Source organism: Ctenocephalides felis, unplaced genomic scaffold (genome assembly GCF_003426905.1).
Source record: "Ctenocephalides felis isolate EL2017-DRISC unplaced genomic scaffold, ASM342690v1 CF-g0.4_SCAFFOLD_01886, whole genome shotgun sequence".
In the NCBI taxonomy this organism is placed as follows: Eukaryota; Metazoa; Arthropoda; class Insecta; order Siphonaptera; family Pulicidae; genus Ctenocephalides; species Ctenocephalides felis.
The window spans coordinates 121,293,664-121,321,007 of record NW_020538040.1 but is presented as its reverse complement, the minus strand read 5'-3'; the positions used below and the strand labels follow the sequence as shown (position 1 = coordinate 121,321,007).

Genomic DNA, 27,344 nt, shown 5'->3' with positions numbered 1-27,344 from the left:
CGAGAATGAAACGATAAGTAAATAATATATCTACCAGAAGAAGTTGGTTTTTGAAACCAATCAGTTAAAATATAATTGTTTTGATGTCAAATGAGTTTAATGTCTAAAAAACCAATAGAATTGTCATCTTCAAACACACAAGTAAACTTTAAATGATTGTTAAAAGATTTAAAGGAGTCAAGAGTGGAGGAGATGGAATTGTTTTCTAAACACAAGAGAACGTCATCAACATATCTAAAGTAAAAGAAAGTTTGAACAGAAAGTTTGGGTAGAACAAAATTTTTAAGTAATTGTAAAGTTAAATCTGCCAACGGGGGATTAATGCTAGAACCCATTTTTGGTATGTCCATGGGTTCTAGCATTAGTTCCCAAATCTTATTCTATGAAAAAGACTTATTTAAACGGAGCATGGCAGAATCAATGTTAACAGTTCGGACTAACAATAGCATAAATCTGAGAACCGACACAAATATTTCACACGACATAATGTTACCCATCCTGTCTCCGTCTAGATACTTCAGGTTTGTTTCGAATATTTCTGTAATTATCATATGTGTTTTAGTACGGTGTCAAGCATTGAATGAAACAATTGTCACTTGTCAAGCATTGCAAGGAATAGTTGGTGTTTTTTATATATCAAAATTAAATGTAATTTAAATTAAATATTAAAGAGCGTTTAGTATATTAGTAACTGTTTTTGAAACTACACTGAAGATGAGACATACCATGGTTTCGAAACGTTTGTAATTATTAAATAAAGTTGTGTTAAAAATCTGAGTGTTGCTTTGTTCATATTTAACATTTAATATATATATATATATATATATATATGTATATGTATATATATATATTATATATATATATATATATATATATATATATATATATATATATTAAGGCTGGTCGATTTGTATGGGTAAAAGGCACATATGATTTTTGTATACTAGGGTTGATTATTTGGATAGGGTAAGATACTTTGCCAAAGATATCATATCTCTAAAATGAATTCTGATGTTCCATCCATTTACCCAAAGATTGAGTCAAATCCTGTTTTGGCTCATTGACAGAGCCCTAATAATGTCCAAATGTATGACTGACCCCCAGTAACTTTGGAAGGCCGATTTACCCATGCTTACAGTTTACCCCCTGGGACCTCCATTTAGAGGTCTTCCATACAAAAGATGCATCATTTTGGGTACTTCAACATGACAAAAAACGGCAATTTATTTTTATTATAACATTTATTTAATCATAATATATGCAAATAAAACTATGTGAAACGCATCCATAAACTATTGTTTGAAGTTTTTTTCAGTTTCAAGTCTGAAAAATTTTGCACGGCTCTCTAATATCGTCGCGACATTTAAATCGACCCGCCCTAATATATAACGTCACTCAATAAGTCCGTAGGATTACACATAAATGATGTAGCTATGTAATCATCTATATGTTTTGTAGAAAGCAACCACTTTGAAAAAATATATGTCAAAATTTTTTGACAATCGAACGGTTTTCTACAAGTTACAGAACGATTAGTTTACAAGTTATAGAGGTTCAAGTGACGCTACTTCCGAGTTTTGCGAAACCATGTTTTCAAAGCAATTCTGCGTGTGGAGTTATTAATGATTTTTGATAGGTAAAACTACCACCACAGCCAAAGTATCACTTGATAAGTGTTATTTGGACTGTGCCAAATCTAGGCGGAGGTGGAAAAGTGGTTTGCTGATTTTAATCCTGGCCATACAGACACTGACGATGATGAACACTCTGGAATGCCAATTGAGGTGGTTACACCGGAAAATATCAAAAAAGTCCACCGAAACGTATTGGAAAACCGAAAAGTAAAATTACCTGAGATAGCTGACACTCCAAAGATATCAATAGTACTTGATGGATATCGTTCACAAATATTTGAATAGGAAAAACCTCAGTACTAAATGGGTGTCGCGCAAACTCACAGTTGACCAAAAGCATAACCAGTTGATTCGTAAGAGTATTTGGAGTTGTTTAATCGAAATAAACAGTCCAACTCCAAAAAGTAAACAAATTATGTTTTTTTGGGATTCGCAAGAAATGATATTCATCAACTATCTTGAAAAAGGTCAGACCATCAACAGTGACTATTGTTTAACGTTATTGAAGCATTTGAAGATCAAAAGCACAAATTCGTGAAAACAGTGGCCAAAAAAACATGAATTAGGCTCCGAATTGCTTCGCCACTCACTATATGCTCTAGATCTGTTCCGCAGCGACTATATCCTGTTTTCAAAAGGATGCTCCCTCTGAGGAAATATTTGCCAAATGATGAGATGTGGCTAAATTGGTTGTTCAAATTCAAAAAGTTTGAAGTTCGCTATAATTGGTATATCGTCTTCAAAAAAAACTATATTGAATAAAGAAAAGAATTTTGTCAAAAAAAATTAGTTTTTCTTAGTTATTTGTACTGAATAATGTATATATATATATATATATATATATATATAGACTATAGGTATGGAGCAGTTGCTATATGGTTGAACGGTTGAAGTTGATGATGAAAGAGACCTTTTATACTGGATGGAAACGGCCGTCTTGATACGTGCGTATCACAATGCATTCAGGGCCGTACTAAATGCAGGGCTGCACTTAGGTGTCGCCGCACGTCTGCCCCCTATGGTGAAAAAAAAAATTAACTAGTGGGGCACATGGAATCGTGCCTTAGGGCAAATTGCTGAAACTTCTCGTAATTAGACATTTGAGAAATGAAAATAATTAATAATTATTTTGGATAACTTTAAATATATTATTTATTAAATACTGTAACTTATAAGTTATTTTTAAATTGGGCGACGAGCGTATTTTATAAACAACTTATGAGTACGTTTACAATTCAATTTTTTTTAAATTTGTTTTTTTGATAATTCAGAATTTTTTTCAAAATTTTGAATTTTTTTTAGGAGCTTAAAATTTTTTGGAATTTAAAAAAACGTTTTTTTAAAATAGTTTACAAATTTGGAAATTTTTGAAAATATTCGTTTGTTTTTTGAAATTTTCAAAATATTCTCAAATTTTTATTAGAAATAATTTTTCTTTTGAATTTTTTTTTAAAAATGATGAAAAATTTCGAAAATTTGTTTTTTTTGAAACTTTAATTTTTTTTTGAAAATTTTGATTTTTTTTTTGAAAATTTTCAAAACTACTAAATTCTCTGTAAATGCATTTTTGCACACCGTCTACTCAAGTAAAATGTTTTGTGAATTAATTAAATCGGATGATAACTACATAACTGTTTTTACACCCTTTGCGCTTCATATCTCCGTACCGGCAAAATTGCTTTTTGCAAAAAACGCTTCGCGATCGAGTACGAACCTGATTGATGTTTGAATTTTATAAATCGGTTATTCCTTTAGACTTTTGAAAATGTCGAGGACATTTGTTTCAACCATATAAATAAACTTCGAAATTAAAAATCTTGGTACGGAACCCAAAAAAATTTTTACAAAATGTGTGCACATTATTGAAATCTCTATAAAATATCTCATAATGTGATGTATATATGTCAAATAAACATTTTTGACCGCCAAACAACACCTTTTTAACTTATTTTTATTGACAGTCCATAACCGCTGGACCTGCCTTCCCAAAAATTTTACCAGTTGTTCATTTAATGAATACAAGTAAAATGTTTTTTGAATTATTAAAATCGGACGCTCCGTTCTCTTAAAAACTGAGTTACCATTTTTGGTACTTTGAAATTTAAGAAAGAATTAGATTGAGTATACATATCCAGCATATAAGTCTCTCTTTTAGCAAATGTTCTAAGGTACAATAAAGTAGCTTTTAGCGTATTCTGCATTGGCTAACTGCTGCGTTGCCTGTTGATTGAATATCTGATGTTGCAGATGAGCTACAGTTTGTGTGGCGGTTGAATGTGTGTGTGACCTTTCGCTGGTGAGTTAGCGGTTTAATGTGTGTGTGGCCCTTTGCTGGTGAACAGGGGTGTACCGTGCCTTGGCGGGGCCCCGTATCAAAATTTGTTTGGGGGCCCCCTCAAAAAGAATTTTTTTTTTTTTACAAAATACAAAAACACATAAAATTAAAAGAATATTTATTTATCAATCTAATTATTAATCTATCTAATTTTTGTCTAATTTTCTGAATTTTTCACAAATGATTCCAGATATTTATTCACTCTCCATGCTTTTTTTTAAAAAAAACTGAATTATTTAGTAATTAAATTTTATAAAGTTTCTGTCTCTAAGAACATACAGGTCTGGTCGATCTTTCTGTCCTAAAGTCTTAGCATAATTGTTAATTAGTTTGAATTTTATAAATTCTTTTAGCAGTTGCGATTGTAACTAAGGGCCAAGAATAAAATGTATGCTGTTATTTCGTTCAGAAAACTGAATTCAAGCCTGTTGCCTGAATTCTGCCTTAATCAAAAAAAATTCTTAGGTTTCTGTATTCAAACCTTCATACTTTAAATATATTTTTATAGTATTTCTTTACAGTAACTGAGTCGCGTGTTTTCCGGAAATATTTATTAATTCGCGATTTCAAAAGGACAAATTTTACTTCTTACGTGGCAAAGGTTTTAAAATATTTGTTTGCTTTGTGAAATTAATATATATCCAAACAGCAACAGTATACATTAAAATAAAATTTTGGGTCAAAACTTTTCTCATATTGTGATAATTCATCATAATAACTTTTAATAACTCACTATAATAACGCTCCATTATCTTTTGTTTTTTCTTCTTTAGAATAGTTATTGTAATCCATCATTTTTGTATATTATTTGCACTTCTTTAGCAAACTAATTCTATTCAAAAGATTACTCAATGAAATACTAGTTTTTTATAAATTATTACTGACATGCTGTCAAGTTTCAAAAATGAAACTAATAATTTGAAACAGTAAAGAAAGAAGTCTGAAAATGATTTAGTTGATCATATTTATGAAAATCTAACTATTAAACTGACGCGTCATGCAGACATTTCAAGTAATAACAAAAACAAATATAAAAATGCTATAAATATGAAATTCCAATTTTCGATGAAGAATGTATAACCTGGATCCAGCAACAATAGTTGACAAGAATATTAACTATTAGCGGATGTGCAAAAGTTTTACTTAGTGAATTGATTGCTAGGGCTTGCTGAAATATTGCAACAGAAATAAATTATCTTAAAGCGTTATCTTACATGTTGAAATTCAATACCTTTCAATAACAAAAAGAAATGCAAACTACATTAAAATTAGTCATTTTTTTGAAAAATTGTTGTCTTACTTTCTGCTTGCGCTCGTTGGGGGCCCCTTCGGCTCGGGTGCCCATTATTTTTGATACGGCTGATACGGCGGTAGTTACGCCCCTTCTGGTGAATTAGCGGTTGTGTGTGTGCGGTACTTCGCTGGTGAGTTAGCTGTTGAGTGTGTGTGGCCCTTCGCTGGTGAGTTAGCGGTTGAGTGTGTGTGGCCTTCTCCAGTGTAATTCGTTGCTGGTGAAAATAAATGCAGTTGATTTGCTTATTCTTGGTGGACAAATGTTTGAGTAGACAGTGTAAACTAATAAAATAAGCGGCAATTGTTGTCGATTAAATGCTCTTACACTTTTATTCGAGAATTATTGAAATGTGCTTCTATCGGTACGAACATTAATCGAAGTTTTGTGTACCAAAAATATGTTGTAACTCCATATGTTACGCGTGCATATGGGTCAGTTGAAATCTCCGGCATCGCTGTCTTATCTTCTTTACCGATTTTTAAGAATAATTGAAACAAATAAAATAAAACAAATAATCACTAGTAAAAGACATATCATATCACCAAATATTTAAAAAAAATCAATAGCCGTAGATTTTACGCACTATGTAAATTCTTGAATGTTTTGTTTACTCACACCAGGTTGATACATGTTTTGCTTAGCTGACCTGGTCACGTTGGATGCTCACTTTGGGGTCACCAATCAAGCAGTTGTTGAATAAGAACTGTTTTATATGGTTTACTATTATTTATTGTTATGAAATATAGATAAAATTTATATTGTATTTGTATAGGCATATGTGCAGTTGATGTTGGAAGAGACCTTTTTTATCGGTCTGTCCTCTTTTATACTGGATGGAAACGGCCGTCTTGATGCGTGCGCATCACAATGCATTCAGCGCCGTACTAAATGCAGAGCTGCACTTAAGTGTCGCCGCAGGTACACACTATGGTGATCCGCCAATATATTATTCTGTAATCACAAATATAATTTGTTATTTATTGTTTTTGTCAGAGCACTACGTGCTATTTGAAGGTTTTCCGAAGTTCTTCCGGCCTTGCTGTTAGATTTTGGAATCACGTTCTGTATTCAATTATTTAGTATATAAAGAAGTAGTTAAGATTTAGTTAGTCAGTCAGAAGTGAGGACTCAAGCCAGAAGTCAGGAGTCAAGTCAGGCTTACTGTTTAGATTGTTGAAAAATGTAGTCTCTGATTATTGATAACCAAAAGGTTATCAACAAATTATTTAATTGTAAAAATAGTAAACAATAAAATATCAAGATCAACCAACAACCAGTGTTTTATATTATCAACCGCTCAGCTCCAGCTACCAAACAACCTCCCATAATCTCAGAAGTAATCCTAACAACCAACCAATTACAATTCATGGTGGCTTAGCGGAAATTTTCCCTCGCAGTGCTGAAGAATTTTCATCTGGGGACATCGAGTTAAATAGCCGCCACAGCTTGGTAACCCGGAGGATCTTTCGCAGCACAACTTGGGGGATGGTGGCGCCTACCGAAGAGAAATTTTGGAACAACAACAGAAACTACGACAGGATTGGACATTGACTCATCGGATTCACAATAAGCAAATTGGACAACATCACTCTCTCGAGATGGAACCCATTTCTTCAGGATTTATGCAAGATGTAGAGTATAGTGAGGCAATAAGAGAAATCAGAATCAAGGCAGCTGTTGAAAGTATACCTCAATTTGATGGTAATTCATATAATCTCTTTAGATATGTAAGCATAGTAGATTCAATTTTAGAAGACGTTAATTTTGAAACATATGAAATAATATCTAAAATTGCTCTTAGTAGATTATATGGATCAGCATTTAATTGCATAAGGTGGTCTGATTATAAGTTATGGGAAGATATTAAACCAATTTTAATTAATAAATTCAAAGATTCCCGATCAATTACAGATTTGCATTATGAATTAGCTACAGTGAAAAGAAGAAATAAGGAACCAACGGAGAAATTTGCTGAGAGAATTGATGATCTGCTAATGTTAATTTATATTGAATGTTATTTTTCAAAAAAGGAAACAATTTATGCCTCATATTGCGATTTAGCTCTAGCTGTTTTCATTGAAGGCCTCCAGTTGGAAATAAAAACTATTGTTAAAGGAGCCAAACCAAAAAATCTTGAGGAAGCTAAGAATATTGCCATCAAAGAGGAGAAGTATTTAAATATCACCTATGGCAAACAATATAACCGCTACGTTGTGTGTAGATATTGCAGGAAAAGAGGACACCACATTTCAAAATGTGAAAAAATTCGCCAAAAATCGATATATGAAGAAAAAACTAGTTTCAGACAAAATGGAATTTATGAAGATATTAACCAAGGCGAACACAACGATAGCTACGATGCTTTGAACTATGGAAATACTATGATTTTAGAAAATACAAGAAAAAATGACGGCATAGACAACACATTCAAATCTACTGAAGAAGAATCCGAAGAATACACAGTCGAAAATTTGACTCAAAACACTGAAACCGAAGAATTGACGACAATTACTGCAGAAATATTAGATGAAGATGAAGATGAAGAAAATTTGAACATACGAATGGCTGAATTTGAAGAAATCCAAGATGCGGTCCCAGAAATGGAAGAAATATACAACAAACAAGAAGATATCAAAATAATTAATGAAGAAGAAATAAAAACTGCTTCCAATGAAACAAAAAAGAAAAAGAAGAAGAAGAAGTATATTAAAAGAAGTCGTATTAACGACAAAATTATAGAAAAAAGTATACAAGAGGTCAAGGAGCACAAAATACATGTTATAAGAAAAATACCGCCACAATGGAAACTATCAAAAAATGATTTATCAGCCACAATAGACGTGTTCAATGACAAGAATATAAATTTAATTAAAAATGAAGAATTTGCAAATTTACAAAGTCCGAGCAGCAAAAAGTTGGTATCGTCGTCAACTCATCATAAGAAGACGGACAAATTGAAATCTATGACATTACCCCGATTGCAAAAATTATATAATTATAAATACCGAAAGAAATACGAGGTCAACTAAAGTCAAGGCAATAATAAACAGAACAGCTCGTATTGTTTAGTAAACATAAACATTATGCAGGTTATCAAGTTTCAATGCAAATTCTCTCCAATTTTGATTTGTAAGCAAAATTTTGGGAGCACGGTAATTTTGTAACAGTGTTGTTTGCAGATATAATTTTTTTTTCAATTTTTATGAGTAAATAATTTTTTTTAATATTTTATTTCCAATTATTTTATTAACTTCTTTATTCTTCATTGTCTTGATTTACCTTCTATAAATAACTTATTACATTTCAGTAATGTTTTTGCATAATCGAAGACCATTAATTGCAGTTGATTGCTGATTAAGTTAAATTTTATAGGTATAGATGCTATTAGGTCATATACAAGTTAAAAATAATACACTGTAAGTAAAAAGAATATGCAATTTTATGCAATTTTTTTTTAATTAATTCAAGTTATTATTAAATGTTTTAATGGTTTTCTTTTTAGAGTCTAATTGTTTGTAAACGAAATCTAACAGAAATAATACTTTTGAGGACAAAAGTTTTCTTAAGGGCGGAGGAAGAGATGGAACTCATTTTTTTCAATCTTATCAATTTTTTTTTCTTTTTAGTGTTTTCCGAGGACGAAAAACCTTTGAAGGGGGAGGTTATTCTGTAATCACAAATATAATTTGTTATTTATTGTTTTTGTCAGAGCACTACGTGCTATTTGAAGGTTTTCCGAAGTTCTTCCGGCCTTGCTGTTAGATTTTGGAATCACGTTTTGTATTCAATTATTTAGTATATAAAGAAGTAGTTAAGATTTAGTTAGTCAGTCAGAAGTGAGGACTCAAGCCAGAAGTCAGGAGTCAAGTCAGGCTTACTGTTTAGATTGTTGAAAAATGTAGTCTCTGATTATTGATAACCAAAAGGTTATCAACAAATTATTTAATTGTAAAAATAGTAAACAATAAAATATCAAGATCAACCAACAACCAGTGTTTTATATTATCAACCGCTCAGCTCCAGCTACCAAACAACCTCCCATAATCTCAGAAGTAATCCTAACAACCAACCAATTACAATTCAATATAGACAAATGTATGGTCTTGCTTCCATACAGAATTGGCCCTGATATTTCAATGCTATTTTATGGGTTTTTTAAAAAAAAAACGATGAAAACGATATACTAATCTGCAATTCTCTAGCTCATTATTTGGACGAGATATTATTGAAAATATGCGAAAGTGGCTGCTTATTCAGAGCCACTTTTTGTCGCAACTGTTAAATATATAGACAAACGTTTTTATTCAGTAACAATTCATAATCAAGGACCATGCATAATAGTATAGTACTTCAATGGTTATTATATAAAATTATAAATATATTTAATTTTCTACATACACACAAATGTTATGTATGTATGTATATATATATATATATATATATATATCTTAATACATATATAATAATTTCGTCTCACACCTAACGTCCGCTTTGGATGCCTAAAATACTGCGCCGATTTAAAAATTGTTTTGCTCACCGTGAGCTTATGGATCCCATTTAGGACATTGGGGTATATTAAAAATTTCAATTTATAGCCGAAATTTTATATTATTGAATAAAAAAATATTTTAACGTTTCTCCAATAAATCGTAGAATCATAGTTCGTAGTATAAATCGTAGAATTGAGTTCTGTCGAGAGTTTATAGTCTAGACCAAAAACCATAGAGCAACGAATGCAACGAACGACTCGAATGCAAGAGTTTACAATGCGTTTCTATGAGTTATAATAACGGTTGGTGACATAGATAAATAAGCATACATGTATAACATGGCACAAAAGTGTAAAGTGATGTTATTGATCATTATTTGAAGAGTTTTAGCAGAGAACATTACGATTCGTATGTAAGTTCATATATTGATCAGCAGTGAAAATTAACCAAGTAAGTATTAAAACATAGTTTTAACTACTCTGCTCATTGAAAGATTGCAATTGGTGCAATGGATAAAGTATGCCAATATTGTCAGGCAATGGACTTTAGAAATAAAGCAGATGACATGTGCTACAAGGAAGTTTTAAATGAGAAGTGATTCATCTACAACGGATTCCTACGATACAATTTAAGAGGTTACAATTTGTGATACGATTGGCATTTGCGATGACTATCAGCAAGGCTCAGGGACAAACAATGCCCGTTTTTGGTCTTGAATTAGAAAATAAATGTTTTTGGCACAACTAATTATATGTTGACCAAAGAGGATTTTAAACTATATTTATGAAAGCATTAATTATTGAGTAATATGTGATACAGTTATATGGAATGTTAGATGTTGAAACGTGTAAATAATTGAAATTAAAATCATGTATGCAATGTAATAAATTATTTATATTGTATAGATTTTTTCTATATTGTGATATATAATTTTAGGATAATGTTTTGCAGTTAATTGTATGTTTGAATAATATATTATAATAATTTGTAATTTTAACGAGAATTATTTAGAAGTGTATTTTAAATAATATATAAATATATATATATATATATATATATATATATATATATATAATTTAAATATCGCTGGTTAGAAATTGAAAATACTAATAGAAAATCTTCACAAAAAAATTGAATCGAATACATTTATAAGTAAACATCATTTGATAACATATGATGCATTTTATAAATTTATTCTAAACTTTAATTTGTTGTTTTTTTAATTCTTTTATTAATATAAATTTAAGAAAATTTTGATCATTAGTATTAATCCAGGTTAATCCATGTTGTTCAAATAATAAGAACCACTGGAATGCGGCAAAATATTTTTGATGGCAAAACAACGTTTGCCGGGTCAGCTAGTTTATATATATATATGTATATATATATGTATATATATATGTATATATATATGTATATATATATATATATATATATATATATATATATTATATATATATATATATATATATATATTAAATGGTAGAGTCTTGGATTTGTGTATATTTTGTAGAGTTTCGAACAAGAATCCAAAAAGTAATAAAAAACAAGAAAAGTTTTTTAATAAACAATTTATTTATTTATTTATTTATTTACTGTTGACGTTTTGGAACTAGGTACGTTCCATCTTCAGGACACATGTCAAGAAACATGATCTTGATGAGATTTAAGCAAACAATATGTTTAAAAAAAGAAAATGGATTTTTCTTAAATAATAAATTAGTTGAAAAAATAATAATGTACAGAAATATGATAATATGATCAAAATGAAAATGATAAAAATAAATGAGCGGATTATCTAACAGGATATTAAAAGTGATAATTTTTTTTTTCAAAAGTTATGGAATTTTTTTTAGAAAAGGTTAATGACAAAAATTGAATTAATCACCTGTATGTTTGAATATATGTTAGCACTTTTTCACTAAACAAGATATTAACAAGAAATGAATTTATGAGTTATTTTTCAGCCGAATAGGTAAATTTTGTAAATCAAAATTACTATATGTTTTGTCTTTTTTAAAAAATTATTATTTGAAAACACAAAAAATATTATTCTCTCGATGTTATGAGGCCGGCTATTGGAAACGAACTAACAAAGTCTGAGCCATACACAAAACACTTGAGAACTATGCGATTGTATGTGTGTGTTTTTATATGTTAGGATGTGAATACTTAAATTATTGAACTTAAATGGAAGTCGATATTAATTGTTTGTCAAAAAATGTAAAAATAATATTAATATATATATATATATATATATATATATATATATATATATATATATATATATATATATATATATATATATAAATTAGGTCGAGCCAATTTATTATTGAAGTAAAATTAGGCGATATGGGCATCTTTTTATATGAAATATATGTGTTATTTAAATGAATTTTGACTGCAAAACTATATTTCGCAAATAACTCTTTAGCCAGCGAAATTTTCAATAAAATACTGTTTTGAATAAGTAAATATATTAATTTAGGTATGTGAATAATTCAAATTGTGGGTTATATTTTTATTAATAGTTTGTGCGGGGTTTTTAAATCGGATTTAGTTTGTTGTTATTTATTTCCATCAGAGTGCGCTAGTATTTTTTTATTATAATTCTAGAAATTTCGAAAATAATATATTAATGTGACAAATCCGCATAAATCTTCATTCAGTTCTTTACTAGGGCGTGAAGTATCAATGGCGAATTCTTATTTAAATTCAGGCGCAAGTGCCAGTAATTTGAATCATATGCGCTCGCATGATCAAATTACATTTGGACAAGCAGAAGAATTTACAGGAGTGAATCTTCCGACAAGTGTGGAAATTATCAGGTATTATTTTTATTTGACGGAAAAATAAAAAAACCAAATAAAATGTTTTCATATAAAACATTTACTCCAAATGTGGTAACGAAATTGATTCAGACGTGGGAAAAAATTGATATTCCAATTATGGAGAAACAAAGTATCGCTAGAAAATTGAACCGATTGATTGATAAATATAAAAGTACAAATAAAAGCAAGTCTGCCCAAGCATCATTTCAGGAGTTTGTAGAATCCACGAAAAAATTATTTTATATTGGAAAATGCAAAAGCGATTTGTGAAGAATGCTGTGTTTTTGCGGACTGATCCCAGGACATTTACAAGCGTTTATGATGGATCAACATAATGAGAGGAAATTTACGATACCAGAATAAATTATAAAAATTGAAGATGAAGTATCAGCATCTACAATAACTAGCAATATTACTCCAGGTGAGACATATACTCCAGATGTTGGTTTTGAGTTTAAAAGCAGTTCGGAAAGTTTACATAATACTTCTCATATAAAACGTGGACCATATAGTCGAAGATATAAGGCTCCAAGCTATGCCTTAATGTGCGACAGATTAGCAATTTCTGATAGAGTTGGTTCTGGCGTGGCGACAGCAATCCTGCATGACCTGGGCGTAATGGATGATTGGGGCAATCCTGTCATTATGGATAAAAATAAAAGCGTTTGTGGGAGGCAGAAAAATAGGCAAACTCTACAGAAGCAATATGATTTTTCTGAATTCTGAAAAATCGATAAGAAGTTTCACCCACGAATGATTAAAGAAGCGCATTTAGTTATTTCAAAGGAACCGAATTGTCAATTGTTGGGTTACATAAAATTGGAAAATAAAAGTTCGGAAAGTAAAGTAATCAATTTGAACGAGTTTTTCACTGATAAAGGAATTATTGGCCAAAGCACGAATGCGGAAGTGCACATATGTCACATCTATACTGAATAAATAGAGTAGTGATTATTCATCAAATTCAGTGATGTCTTAGGAGAGAGTCCAGTCTAATAATGTCTTAAAGAGAATATGTCTTAACACGAATTTATGTCAGTTTGTGATTTGAAAGTTTATTAAAGATTAAATAAAGTGACAGTCAAATTAAATTCAGTGTTTTTATTAGAGTCTAATAATTAGACTTTGCGTATGAGACTCTTTCAGCCTATACCAGTATAAAGTGCTCACGGTTTCGAGGAGATTTCTACCAGTGTTATTGTTTTATATTATAACTTGAAATGAGATAATGTGTTGGTAGTATGGTTTGGGTATGGGTTGGAGGTCCGTTTGTTGAAAGATCTACAGTCCTGGATATTGGTTACTGTAGTAGCTTCTTTATGCGATATGGTGATAATGTCCGTCCAACCTTTCCTGATGCCTTGGGTCGAGCAGTAGGAATAATGTTTGATCGACTGGTTTGATGAGAGTTCTCTTCAGATTAATGGGTCCTTTCAATAAGGTATTCGCTGGAAGAGACAAACTTCTGGTTTCCAATAAAATCCACTTGTAATGTTTTACACTATATTTATTTCTTTAATTCACAGACATAATCTCCACTTAGATTATCTAAGACTACTCTTAATACATCATCACTCGGCTAGACTTTCGACTAAGACATCACTAGCTCATACAAGTAATTTTGACTTATTATATATTGTATTGTACGTGAGAAATTCGGGATGGCGCACTTCCGCATTCATACGAAGATCTTGGACTTTGATCAACATTGAACAATGAATTCATATTTTTATTAAAAGCACGTATGATCATGTTATTACAGAACACGCCACCCCTAAAGAATATTGTTAGTCCTCTAACAATTAAAAAGAAAAAAGAAATTACAATTTATTGGGGTTCCTCCCCTCTAAAACAATTTATCGTCCTCGATAAATGAAAAATAATAATCTATGGTACAATTGATTATAGCAAAAGAGAGAAAACTATAATATTTGCAAAATATAAAAAAGTAAAAGTATAAAATTTTGTAATATGTCTGAAATATAGAAATTAGATAACAATTCTGATGATAATATAAATAAAAAAAATTAACATCAACCTTTTTTTTTTTAAGAAAAAAAAATCTAATATTGTTGTAACATTTTGCTGCATATTGTGATTTTTAATAGTTCATTAAAATTATTTTGATTTAGCTTCAGCAGTTTGTTTAATTTCAAAAGTAGGATTTTGATAATACAGCAAAATATTATAAACAATAATTAGTTACATTATTCGGATATTCTTATTGGATACAGTATGCAATCTAATACCATATGAATTCGCATAGTTGCATAATTTGTGTGTCTGATTTGTATACACGGCATTAAAATGATTATGTATGCAAAATTTTGAATATCAAATAGGTCATATTTGATTTATATTACTTACACATCAATAAAACTTTCAAAGATGTATGTGATAAAAATAATCGTTTGATCCATTATCACTATCATTAATTAGTTTCGATAAAATAATAAAAACAATTTTTCTATTTGCATAAGAATATTAACAAGGTGCAAGATCTCTCTTTCTTTTCACAAATTTATTATTATAATAAATTGTTAAATTTTGTATGATAATTTATTTATTTGATTCGAATTTAAAATAATGATCAAAATACTCTGTCAGATTCAGTTCAATATTTTTAATAGGATGTTTAAAAATGCGCGCGCAATTATTTCTAACTGAACCTGTATGAGAATCCTGCATCAATCTTCGAAGATTTTAAAAAATAGCTTGCACACTTGTTGCCTTTCTGATGCATTACATCTAGATAGAAATGAAAGATAGTGATAATTCGTCTTGTAATCTAATAATTGTGTTTTGTCACATACTTCTACATTAATAGATTCCTGGGCCCTCTTTAATTTTATATCATTTATTTTCAAATTCTATTCTGAACATTCTATTTTTACTATAAAAATATAAAAATATTAATTTGAAATTATTATATTTAGAATGTCAGTATTAATAAAAAATGAGTGGCCTTTCAATTGCAGAATAATTGATACAAATTATTATTATTTTTTCTATATTTTATTTCTATGTGAATTATTGATACTATGCATCAAAATTACTTTTGTTTTAAGTGAATAAATAATTAAGTGGATAGAAATTCTATTTGTGTTATTGGTCTTATTACATCTGCTTTGAACGCTCAAAATTCATAGTTATTCATCATTACTATCAATATAAATAAAAATATAACTATGAAAATATTAATATGCCAAATAAAACAAAATAAATTACGATAGAATTATTCAAAATCAAAATTAAAATATCGAATTAATGGAAGTTTAATTGAATAAAATATGTCGCCAATTAATACTTTAAAAAATTTAAATAATAATAAAATAAAGTTTTTGTAAAATGCATCAAGATTCATAAAATTCACGAAGTTAATACATCATAAGCAAAATTGTATTCCGTGCCTTGTTAAAATTTGAAACCGAATGTTACGTGATATTTCTTTACTCAAATTTCAAAATAGAAATATGATAAAGCTTTTTATACCATTAACGCAAATAATCGAAATTACATTTGATACGAACAATTATAAAAAATAATTAGAAAAAATATTATTATTGTTAATTTACGCCATTAATGTAATAGAAAATAAATTCACTCAATCGATTACTAATTTTCAAAATAAAATTTATTATATTTGTAGAGAAAATTTAGGAAATATTTTACGTTCAATATCATTTTGTATCAATAATTCAAACATGGCCCTTTTCTATTTTCCTATTTTTTTTTCACATTTTTATTATTCATAATTCTGTTCTATGGGGATAGTTACATTGCTATTATTGATATTAATTTAAATTTATCCCCTTCATTTCTGTAACATTCTGTGTTGTGAGCAGTTGATTAAATTTATTATTGAAATTTGCATTTTCAAGTTCAATTATTTTCACACAAAACTTTAAAGTTTATTTTATATTGTATTCAAGATTAAAATTTTATACTAATTTTAAACAAACTATAAGCTCTGCCCACGACACCAGGAAAGGGTTGGACGGATTTATCGCCCAATTCAACAAACACCCCATATCATTTCATGGTGTCAAGTGGTGGTTTTACCTCGTGGTGAAGTGCAGTGTTGAGAGTGCTGTGAGTGTCAAGTGAAGCTGAGTACCAGAAATTTCGCATCAGGCGCTGCAGCAATAGCTGAGAACCAGCAGGATCAAGACTGGCACGAGGTACCCGAGGCATTAAAGGTGGCGGCATACTAAATAGCACCGTGAGAAAGGCGACTCTACGCAGAGCGACGCAGACTTCTCGATTAAGGCTTACTCCCCAAGTAAGAAGAACCAATCCTTCTTTTGGCAACAACTACACATCCAGACCAGAACATCATAGTCTTCATTTTTTTTTAAAGATTTTATTTGTCATTTAGAATATAAATAATAATATTTTGTCAATTTGAATATTTTTTTTAAGTATTAGGATTTTGGTTGTACTTGGGTAACATTTCTAACAATGGGCAGTTCGATTATTATTGACACCACTATTATTTTGTTGACTTCACATAACCATCAAGGTTAAGTTCAAGTAAATATTGTTGATTAAACACTGTTCAACTAAAACAATTACGAGCATTGTCAAGTCCGAATTTCATAACAGAAATATTTCAAAGTAAAATAATTGTAAAGATTAGTAACAAAGTCATCAAGTAATAATATAAAAGACTCAGAAAGTAATATTGAAAGTAAGTGACTTCAGTTAATGACTTTGAGTTTCCAATTTACTTCTGGAAATCTTTTTACAACGTCACGATTTGGTGGTGGCTTTAAATGCCAGTATCAGGGCGAAATGCCTAAAGGATTTAGTGTAGCCATTGTGCTACTTTTCAGGCGATAGCGCCAATCCTTCATTTCAGATAGCCTAATATTAAATTGTTTAAAGAAACACTAGGTATCTGACAAATAATTAATTAATCAGGGTAGGAAAAACCCGAATAGAGACGCGTAAGGTTAGTGAAAACCGCAAGATCTTAAATATATTTGACGTAATTTTGATGACTTCTAAGAGACTCATGAATCCGCGGAAGGAGTCAATAAAAGCTTTCAAATGAATTTATTTCGTTATTTTCATTTTAGGTCCAAAACACGCTCGTTGATTGTATCGATAATATTAAAATAAATTTCAACTAGTAAAGTTAGATATAGAAATGATTTTAAAAATATTACAAAAGAATGAAATTTTAGTTTGTGATCGAATATTACATAAAATGAACTTCGAAGTTTGGTGTGAAAATAATTGAACTTGAAAATGCAAATTTCAATAATAATTAAATTTAATCAACTGCCCATACCACAAAATGTTACAGAAATGAAGGGGATAAATTTGAATTAATGTCAATAATAGCAATGTAACTATCTCCATAGAACAGAATTATAAATTATAAATTGAAAAAAAAATAGGAAAATAGAAAAATTCCATGTTTAAATTATTGGTACAAAATGATTTCATTTTAAATTCAATTCAATTTGTTAGCGTTACATTGAACGAAAAATATTTCCTCAATTTTCTCTACAATTATAATAAATTTTATTTTGGAAATTAGTAAGCGATTGAGTAAATTTGTTTCTACCTAGATTAACAATAATAATATCTTTTCTAATTATTTTTTTTATATAATTGTTCATACTAAATTGTAATTTCGATTATTTGCGTTAATAGTATTAGAAGCGTTTGTCATCTTTCTATTTTGAAATTTGAGTAAAGAAATATCACAGAGCATTCGGTTCCAAATTGTAACAAAGCACGGAATAGAAATCTGCTTATGATGTATTAACTTCGTGAATTTTTATGAATCTTGATGTATTTTACAAAACTTTATTTTATTATTATTTAAAAATTTGGTAAAGTATTAATTGGAGTCATATTTTTATTCAATTGAAATTCCATTAATTTGATATTTTAATTTTGCTTTTTGAATAATTTTTTTGTAATTTATTTTGTTATATTTGACATATTAATATTTTCATAGTTGTATTTTTATTTTTATTGATAATAATTACGAATAACTATGAATTTTGAGCGTTCAAAGCAGATTTAATGAGACCAATAACAAAAATAGAATTTCTATCACCTTTAATTATTTATTCACTTAGAACAAAAGTAATTTTGATGCGTAGTACCAATAATTAAAAAAAAATATAATAATAATTTGTATCAATTATTCGGAAATTAAATGGCCACTCATATTTTTTTAATACTAACATTCTAAATATAATAATTTCAATTTAATATTTTTATATTTTATAGTACAAATAGAATGTTCAAAATAGAATTTGAAAATTAAAGTTATAAAATCAAGAGGGCCTAGAAATGTATTAATATAGAAGTATGTGACAACACACAATTTTTAGACGAATTATCACATCTTTCATATATTCTATCTAGATGTAATGCATCAGAATAGCAACAAGTGTGCAAGTTATTTTTTTTAGAATTTTTGTATTGATACAGGATTCTCATACAGGTTCAGTTAGAAATAATCGAGAGCTCTTTAAACATCATATTCCAAACAGTAAACTGAATCTGGAGCAGAGTATTTTGATCATTATTTAAAATTCGAATGAAATAAATAAGTTATCAGATAAAATTAAACAACTTATGATTCGTAAAAAAAGAGAGATCTTGCACCTTGTGAATATTCTTATGCAAATAGAAAAGTTGTTTTTATTATTTTATAATCCTAGTAGAAACTTCATATGTATCAAAATCAATTAATGATAGTGATAATCGATCAAATAATTATCATATCACATAAATTTTTAAAAGTTTTATTGATGTGTAAATAATATAAATCAAATAGGTCAAAACATTAATTTTTGCTACCTAATCATTTTAATGCTGCGTGTATTGACAAAGCAGACACACAAAATTATGCAACTTGAGCAAATTTATATGGTATTAGATTGCAAACTGTATCAATTAAGAATAACCTAATATTGTAACTAATTATTGTTTATAATATTTTGCTGTATTATTAAAATCCATCCTTTGAAATTAAACAAACTGTTGAAACTAAATAATTTTAATAAACTATTAAAAATTACAATATGCATCAAAATGTTACAACAATATTAGATTTTTAAAAGGTTAGATATTATTTTTTTTTAACCAAAATTATCATCAGAATTGTAAACTAATTATTATATTGCAGACATACTACAAAATTTTATACTTTTACGTTTCATATTTTGCAAATAATTTTCAATTTTTTCTTCTCTCTTTTGCTATAATCAATTATACCTAGATTGCTATTTTTAACTTTTTATATTTATCGGGGACGATAAATTTTTTAAGAGGGGAAGAACCTCAAAAACTTGCATTTTTTTTTTCTTTTATGTTTCCTGAGGACAGGCAACAATCTTTAGGGGTGGCGTATTGTGTAATAATGCATTTCGTGCGGTTTTAATAAATAACCAAAGTACAAGGCCAAAGCACGAATGCGGAAGTGCACATATGTCACGTCCTATACTGAATAAATAGAGTAGTGATTGTCCAGCAAATTCAGTGATGTCTTAGGAGAGAGTCTTGTCTAATAATGTCTTACAGAGAGTATGTTTTAACACGAATTTATGTCAGTTTGTGATTTGAAAGTTCATTAAAGATTAAATAAAGTGACAGTCAAAATAAATTCAGTGTTTCTATTAGACTTTGCGTATGAGACTCTTTCAGCCTATACCGGTATAAAGTGCTCACGGTTCCGAGGAGATTTCTACCAGTGTTATTGTTTTATATTATAACTATACGCTCTGCCCACGACACCAGGAAAGGGTTGGACGGATTTATCGCCCAATTGGAGAGTGAATCAACCAACATTTGGAACCCAACCCAATTCAACAAACACCCCATATCATTTCAGAATAGTTCTTGATTCTTTGATATGCATATGTTGCGATGGTGAACCAGCAAATACAGGCGTAAAAAGTCGATTTGAAATTCAGTTAAATAGGCCACTGCATTGGTTTGTGTGTCTTCTCCACTTTAACAAACTTCTATTTTGCCATTTATTTAACTATTTGGAAAAATCATTGACCACTGGACCACGAACAAAAACTGGAATATTAAGCAAACAAATTGAAACATGCGAAAATATACCGGTGAGTTATAACATATTTACTATTTTTTAATACCCTATGTAATTTATTTTTTCTTATCTACTTCCAGCCGGTAACAGACTTTGAAACAATCCCACTTGAAAATTTGGCTGATTTAAGTCCTGCTGAATCGACAACTGACTCAAGTTATTTAATAAAAATAGCTAAAGCAGTTGCTTCTGGAGAAGTATCGACAGACTTAGCTAACATGAAACCAGGGCCAATAGCACATTCCCGTTGGCTCACGAAGGCTAGTAGGTTACTTTGGTTATATGTAACTACTAATAATCCATCCAAAAATTTGAAAATTCTGGCAAACTACGTAATGAAAGTATATATTCCAATGTACTTTAACATTAAATATTATAACTCTGTGGTATATGGTAGTATATTATTTTATAAATTTATTAGCTGGACGCAATATTTAGACTCGAATTTAAGACAAATTGTGAACAATGTTGCTAAAGAAAACGCATACTATGCTCACTCGGAAATTATTTTATTAGCAATGTTATTTTATATTAAAAAGGAAATACGAGATTCAGCTATAATAACAATCTTATATTACCGTAATAATGTGAAAGACCTGACGCAACTAAGAGATTACAAAACACCCGAAATAAATTTCGAATGCACCGACTATACTAATATGATAGATATGGATGATTATTCAAATATATCTGAACCAGCCTTTACGCTAAATATTCCTCATGAACATCTAGTACAATATCTACAAAGCAATGAGTGTCCATGGAGTGACCCTAAAATTCCCGTCCACATTCAGAGAACTGAGAGACATGTTCAATTACTGGCTAATGTATCAAAACGCGTATTAGAGCAAAATCGCGAAGGAGTTATGACAGCGACACTACTATCTCGTGAAAAGCATCCTCGACTGGAAATCAAGCAAGAGTTAAGATATTAATTTATTTTAATTGTATTAGCTAAATGTAAGAAATTTTGTTTTAAATAAAAATATAACTTAAAGAAATAAAAATGTAGTATTTAAACCATGTCATGTAAATAAATAATAGAATAAATATATGTCATTCCTAAAAACCCAAAAACAATATTTTTCTCCCAAAGTCGTTTGACCTGTTTCGATGCAAGATTCTAGGTTAGGCTTACTCGCTAATGTCGCCCAAAAGTTTACTTGATGTAGTTTGAGGTACCCGTAAGTTACTGATTTCAAAAAGGCGAAAAATATTTTTAACCTGTTTTGTGGCAAGATTCTAGGTTAGGCTTACTCGCTAATGTCCCCTAAAAGTTTACTTGATGTAGTTTGAAGTACCCGTAAGTTACTGATTTCAAAAAGCCGAAAAATATTTTTAACCTGTTTTGAGGCTAGATTCTAGGTTAGGCTTACACGCTAATGTCCCCTAAAAGTTTACTTGATGTAGTTTGAGGTACCCGTAAGTTACTGATTTCAAAAAGCCGAAAAATGTTTTTAACCTATTTTGAGGCAAGATTCTAGGTTAGACTTACTCGCAAATGTCCCCTAAAAGTTTACTAATGTAGTTTGAGGTACCCGTAAGTTACTGATTTCAAAAAGCCGAAAAATATTTTTAACCTGCTTCGATGCAAGATTCTAGGTTAGGCTTACTCGCTAATGTCCCCTAAAAGTTTACTTGATGTAGTTTAAAATTATATATAAATACTGAATATTTTGCTAAAAAAGAAATAAATATACTAAATATTTTATTATAAAAGAATCGAAATATTTATAGGTTGGAAGTTACTACTTATTTAGAGTATATTACAAAAATTAAATAAAAATAGCAACTTGCACGTATTCTGCAAATTGACAACTTGCACGTATTCTGCAAATTGACAACTTGCACGCCTTCTGCAAATTGACAACTTGCATGTATTTTACACATTGACATCTTGCACGCATTTTGCATTATAGATAACTTATACGTACTTTGCTTATTAGCAACTTGTACGCATTTCATTTAATTGGTAACTTGTACGCATTTCCAAGAAATTTAGCAAAAAACATCCTCCCTATTTAGAATTTAATGAATTATATCATATATTTATAATAAAACTTTATATCATATATTTATACTAAAACCATATATTTTGTAAACTCACAAAATTTTTATAACTATTTTCTTAGTAATATGGTTATTGAAAGAAATAATGAATATTTCTAGTATTGGAATTTGTCGATAAGTTTTGATTTACATGCTGACTTACGCACGTTGTACAAGATAGCTAAGTAGATACCGAAGAAGTGTCACATGTACAGCATGTACAAGTTTTCGACTATCAAGTCTACTGATTGTGGCATACTGCAATGCGACGGCTTAAGGCTTATGCTCTGATAGCGTGGGGTGACGTCAAGCCAACATGACGAATCCCCAAGCCAAGGAGAGTCTTAACGGATCGCAGCGTGGTAACTGCTCTGCCGAGTACAACACCCCGCCAGGTACCTAAGTCGTTTACAAACGATTCCGAATCTCTACATCGAACTAGTGACCCATGATCGACCGCTATAGGCAAGACAAATATAACGGACGGATACCGCCACTGTCCAGCGCCTCATTCAGCTAAAAACGGCTCGTGCAATAAACGGTGTGTGCCGAATACCTAATAAATTACATTGTATTGAGCCTTTCGACTCACTAGATATCGTTGCTAGAGACTCCTAGAGATATCGTTGCTTACTTTGTCTAGAAAGGATACGGCCTTAGAGGCGTTCAGGCATAATCCCACGGATGGTAGCTTTGCACCACCGGCCGCTCGACCGAGTGCGTCAACCAAATGTCCGAACCTGCGGATCCTCTCGTACTGAGCAGGATTACTATCGCAACGACGTTTCATCAGTGGGATAAAACTAACCTGTCTCACGACGGTCTAAACCCAGCTCACGTTCCCTATTTGTGGGTGAACAATCCAACGCTTGGCGAATTCTGCTTCGCAATGATAGGAAGAGCCGACATCGAAAGATCAAAAAGCAACGTCGCTATGAACGCTTGGCTGTCACAAGCCAGTTATTCCTGTGATAACTTTTCTGACACCTCTTGCTGAAAGCTCTTCCAGCCAAAAGGCCATGCTTTCTCAGTCCCTGTGCACACTGAACAACGGGATTAAGCCAGTATTTGCCCTTTTGCTTTACGCGAGGTTTCTGTCTTCGCTGGGATGGCCATAGGACACTACGTTATTATTTGACAGATGTACCGTTCCAGTCAAACTCCCACCTTGCAGTTTCCTCGAATCGGATCACGCTAGAATATTGTTGGCGATCGGCGCAATGCCTCACACCACTCTTATGCGGTTGGCTCTAGAAAACCGTGACAGTCGGAACGCAAGTTCTCGACGCACGCTTTCCGCCCAATCGAGTGAGTAAAGAAACGATGAAAGTAGTGGTATTTCACAGACGATATTACTATCTCCCACTTATGCTACACCTTTCATGTCTCCTTACAATGACTAGAGTCAAGCTCAACAGGGTCTTCTTTTCCCGCTATTTTTTTCAAGCCCGTTCCCTTGGCACCGGTCGCCAGGTTGACCAGGTAGTGTGGGATTAGGCCCGAAGGCAATACCCACTAAACCTAACTCCTAGTATTATGCCTGACGGTATGTTGTGCGCAGGCAGCACGCTGTATTCCAGGTTTCATTCTACCCTATCCCCTGGCGTCTCAAGGACGTTGTTTTGGTCCAAGCGCTGAAACCGTTGAGTCCTCCGATCAAAACTCTTGTAGAAATAATCTTTAAATCATCTTTCTTAATAATTTTGCCTGACAGCAGAAAGTTTGCAGGGTCCATGTGCCACACGCCTCTGTTATTTAAGGTAACAGTACTATATATCACTTCAGATGCGTTGTACTTCTCTTTTATCTGGGCGTCCAAACTTTTATAATGCTCTATCTTGCGTTTATGAGCTAAATCCATGTCTACGTTGCTCCCAACGATTTGTGTGTCAATCACAATAGCAGATTAGAGTCATAGTTACTCCCGCCGTTTACCCGCGCTTGCTTGAATTTCTTCACGTTGACATTCAGAGCACTAGGCAGAAATCACATTGCGTCAACACCCGCTAGGGCCATCGCAATGCTTTGTTTTAATTAGACAGTCGAATTCCCCTAGTCCGTGCCAGTTCTGAGCTGACCGTTGAATGGCGGCTGAAGAGTACGTCTGACCGACCGAAGCCGGCACAGAAACCTCGCAAAAAGAAAAATTCGCGGGGGGCCTAGGCACGGGATCAAGCTCGGATCTAAGTCACAAGGACAGTTTCACCTCGCCCAGGCCCGGAACATCGGCCTACGCCCGCTTCCCAACCAAGCCCGGCACGCCCCGATACTCAGAGCCAATCCTTATCCCAAAGTTACGGATCCAATTTGCCGACTTCCCTTACCTACTTTTATCTATCGACTAGAGGCTCTTTACCTTGGAGACCTGCTGTGGATATGGGTACAAACCAGCGCTACACCTACCGTGGCCCTCTCCTGGATTTTCAAGGTCCGAGGAGAAGATACAAACACCGCCGCAACAGCGGTGCTCTTCGCGTTTCAAACCCTATTTTCCTTCTAGAGGATTCCAGGGAACTCGAACGCTCATACAGAAAAGAAAACTCTCCCCGTATTTCCCGAAGGCGTCTTCAAGTCATTTTGGGATACCCCGACGAACTCTCTTACGAGGGCCCGACTTGTAAACGGTTCCGCTGCCGGGTTTCGGAATAGGAACCGGATTCCCTTTCGCCCGATGGGTGTGAAATTTTATTTAAAATAAAATACACCAACATCAACATAGGATTTCTCCTGGGGCTTAGGATCGACTGACTCGTGTGCAACGGCTACTCACCAGGGCGTCAAAACAAACTATTATGAACGCTTATCATGCCCTGGCGGCCGAGTATAGGCACAACTGTTCAGCGCCATCCATTTTCAGGGCTAGTTGCTTTGGCAGGTGAGTTGTTACACACTCCTTAGCGGATTCCAACTTTCATGGCCACCGTCCTGCTGTCTTAAGCAACCAACGCCTTTCATGGTATCCCATTAGCGTTGTTTAGGCGCCTTAACTCGGCGTTTGGTTTATCCCACAGCGCCAGTTCTGCTTACCAAAAGTAGCCCACTAGGCACTCTAATCTAAATCTATGGCTTCACTATTCAAGCAAGCCAGATATCTCACCCATTAAAGTTTGAGAATAGGTTGAGGTCGTTTCGGCTCCAAGGCCTCTAATCATTCGCTTTATCGGATGAGACTCGCTTATCGAATGCCAGCTATCCTGAGGGAAACTTCGGAAGGAACCAGCTACCAGATGGTTCGATTAGTCTTTCGCCCCTATACCCAGTTCCAACGATCGATTTGCACGTCGGAATCGCTACGGTCCTCCATCAGGGTTTTCCCTGATTTCGACCTGACCGGGCATAATTTACCATCTTTCGGGTCCTAGCGTTTACGCTCTGAGTGCGTCTCTTCTCGCAATGAGAGTGAGACGCCCCGGGATTGCAAGCACGCATCTGTAGATGCGGCCCGTCATCCCTCAGTTTACTTAAGCAAATCTTTACGTTCATTGCGTCTTTAGGTTTTGTATTTCCTAATGACTCGCGCACATGCTAGACTCCTTGGTCAGTGTTTCAAGACGGGTCCTGAAAGTACCCAAAGCAATAGCATCGCTGACCGGTAATAGAGTCCGTCCGAGGACACGGTAGCTAACAGCTCGAGGCGGCATTGATGCCGGACCAGGTCCGTCCGTGCTTGCAACCGGCCGAACGCTTAAAAGCGACCCTATACCATATCGTTTATACCGTCTGGCAGTCGACCGGAGCACGCGGGGTCTGACGCGAATAAATTCGTGACAGGCTACCGCCGCAGTCGTAGATCGACACCAAACGGGTCGCGTCCTACTGAGAGAGAAGTGCATACCATCGCCGCCTGACGCATAAGCTGACGGCGTATCGCAGGACGAATCCCGGTCGATCGCACGCTAATAAATGGAAGACGACGATAACATTGAATCCCTTCTTTCAATCTTCCGCCTGAACGGTTTCACGTACTCTTGAACTCTCTCTTCAAAGTTCTTTACAACTTTTACTCACGGTACTTGTTTGCTATCGGTCTCGTGGTCATATTTAGCTTTAGATGGAGTTTACCACTCACTTAGAGCTGCACTCTCAAGCAACTAGACTCTGAGGAGAGATCCGGGCCTGGCACCTTCTATGGGTAAATGGCCCCATTCAAGATGGACTTGAACTCGCCGCAACGCACCTAGATAATCGGATCCTCCCTAACACTACATTTTTCAGCGTACGTCTCCGGCCGCGGAATTTAGTGCTGGGCTCTTCCCTGTTCGCTCGCCGCTACTAAGGGAATCCTAGTTAGTTTCTTTTCCACCGCTTAGTAATATGCTTAAATTCAGCGGGTAATCTCATCTGCTCTGAGGTCGTATTACGATTATGATGTGCTCGCAAACGTTAGCGCACACAAAATCGACGAGAAACCTGTGAATCGTCCTAATTTGAAAGAACGAAACCGCATTTCGAAGAGTTTGGGTTTCCGGTTATCAGGAGGGTCGCAAGAATATAAAATCTCTAGGACACACAGCCCGCCGTAATCTCACAGAACGTCAACGAACGGTAATGTCCGATGTTGCAAAGTGGACTGTATCACGCGTTGAGTGAATTATTTAAGAGCACGCATATACGCGAAACTCCAT

The 27,344-nt window shown here is 32.5% G+C and overlaps 1 non-coding gene across 1 annotated transcript; it reads right to left on the bottom strand.

The window, feature by feature from the left end:
• Positions 1–23,038: 23,038 nt before the first annotated feature.
• Positions 23,039–27,074, bottom strand: LOC113378973. Its single transcript, XR_003367292.1, has one exon. It is a non-coding gene; the product is annotated as a large subunit ribosomal RNA (ribosomal RNA).
• Between the last annotated feature and the right edge of the window lie 270 nt (positions 27,075–27,344).